At 42.7% G+C, this 2,237-nt stretch overlaps 1 non-coding gene across 1 annotated transcript; it reads right to left on the bottom strand.

Moving 5' to 3' along the window:
- Positions 1 to 958: 958 nt before the first annotated feature.
- On the bottom strand, positions 959 to 1,062 carry LOC112715137 (small nucleolar RNA R71). Its single transcript, XR_003159479.1, has one exon. It is a non-coding gene; the product is annotated as a small nucleolar RNA R71 (small nucleolar RNA).
- Between the last annotated feature and the right edge of the window lie 1,175 nt (positions 1,063 to 2,237).

The raw sequence follows: 2,237 nt of genomic DNA, 5'->3' as shown, positions 1-2,237 counted from the left end.
TACTTGACGATAACCGGTGCACTTGCCGGAAGGAATTTTGCCGATTGTGCAATTTCCTAAAATCGTAGCTATCAAGTTTATGGCTATCAAGTTTATGGCGCCGTTGCCGGGGATTGGTTTTCGATTGACAATTCTCAAATTGGAAGTTAACTAGATTGAGCAATTTTTTTTGTTTTGTTAATTTAGTTCAAGTTACTTGTTGAATTTTAATTTCTGCACTCTGTTATTTGCTTTTTCTTTCTTATGCCTTTCATTTCAAGCAACTAACTCACTGACCCACTAACTATTTGAATTAATTCCTCAACTGCTCTAACCATACTCTTCCATTAACCAAGAGTATTCCACTTGGTTGTTGCTTGTGGTGTGTTCTTGTATGACAGGTAGGAGAGGAGAGACATCAACCCCTCCATATACCGAACCAGAGAGGACCCTTCATAGACTTAGAAGGGAAGCAAGAAGGAAGAGGGTACTGGGAGAAGAAGAATCTGAAGGAGAATCTGAGGACAACTTTGAGGAAGCTCTAGATCTCAACATGGATAGAGAAGTTCACAACCATGAGAGGGATGATGGAAACAATGCCATTCCTGAGAGAAGGGTTCTTGGTTCATACATAAACCCAACCTCTGGGAATTGTGGTAGTAGCATTCAGAAACCACCCATTCGGGCCAACAATTTTGAACTCAAACCACAGCTAATATCACTGGTGGAGAACCATTGTTCATTTGGTGGGAGTGCTAATGAAGATCCAAATCAACATCTCACCAAATTCCTGAGAATTTGTGACACAGTGAAGTCCAATGGAGTCCAGGAAGATGCCTACAAACTGCTCTTGTTCCCATTTTCACTTAGGGACAAGGCAGCTAAGTGGCTGGAATCATTCCCAAGGGACAGCCTAACAACCTGGGATGAGGTGGAGAGCAAGTTTCTGGCACGTTTCTACCCCCCACAAAAGGTCAATAGGCTTCGATCTGAGGTTCAGACTTTTAGACAACAGGATGGTGAGACTCTCTACGAGGCATGGGAGAGGTTCAAAGAGTTGACAAGGAAATGCCCACCAAACATGTTCCCTGACTGGGTGCAATTGCATATTTTCTATGATGGACTTTCTTATGAATCAAGGAAGGCTGTAGACCATTCATCCAGAGGTTCATTGAACAGGAAAAAGATTGTGGAAGAAGCCATTGAAGTGATTGAGACAGTGGCTGAGAATGAGTACTACTATGCTTCAGAGAGGCACAACACTAAGAGAGTGATGGAGCTGAACCATGTGGATACAATTCTAGCCCAAAACAAGGTGTTTGCCAAGCAACTAGCAGAGCTCACCAGGAAATTAGACACAAAGCAACTACACACACAAGATCAAGAGGAAGTAAGCACTGAAGGAGGTGATTGGGAAGAGGCCAACTATGTGGGAAATCAACAAAGGCAACCATATGATCCACATTCCAACACTTACAACCCAGGATGGAAAAACCACCCAAACTTTGGGTGGGGAAACCAGCAAAGCCAACCACAAAACCACAAACCTTACAACCACAACCAACATAACAATTCCACATACCAAAACTCCAACCAAAGATCATACCAAGCCACACAAAACACTTACTCCCAACCACCATATCATGGCCAAAATAACCAACCTGCCCAACCTAATCCGAACCAACAATTTCAAGATCAATTAAACAGGATAGAAGGAAGGTTAGTAAACATGGGTCAGGACATAAGTGAGTTGAAAAACTTTAGGGACGATGTGAGATCAACCTTAAGAAACCATGGCGAAAAACTCAAGTGGATGGAGGCTCGAGTAGGAGAACTTTCTCAACAGGCCCCTAAGTCAACTGCAGTGTTCCCTAGTGACACAGAAAAGAATCCTAAAGGGGAACAAAAGGGAGTGAGATGGGAAGAATGCAAGGCCATCACCACATTGAAGGAAGTCTCAGAAGAAGACAGAATCAGACCCTCAGAAAAGGAGCCAGAAATCTTGAAAGAAAGTATGGAAGAAGCTAAGCAGGAAAGCGAAACGGAGCAAGCTAAGGATATGCAAAAGGAAGGCACGCTGGAAACATACCAACCAAAAGCACCATTTCCTCAGAGGTTAGGAGGAGGTGAAAAAGGGAAAACATATTCAAGGTTCCTAGAGACATTTAAGTCTCTCCATATCAATATTCCCTTTCTTGATATCCTCCAGCAGATGCCTACACATATCAAGTATTTGAAAGAATTGCTGAGTAAGAAAA

Source organism: Arachis hypogaea, chromosome 1 (genome assembly GCF_003086295.3).
Source record: "Arachis hypogaea cultivar Tifrunner chromosome 1, arahy.Tifrunner.gnm2.J5K5, whole genome shotgun sequence".
NCBI classification, from domain to species: Eukaryota; Viridiplantae; Streptophyta; class Magnoliopsida; order Fabales; family Fabaceae; genus Arachis; species Arachis hypogaea.
The sequence above is the reverse complement of the archived record's forward strand: the minus strand, read 5'-3'. Positions and strand labels throughout refer to the sequence as shown.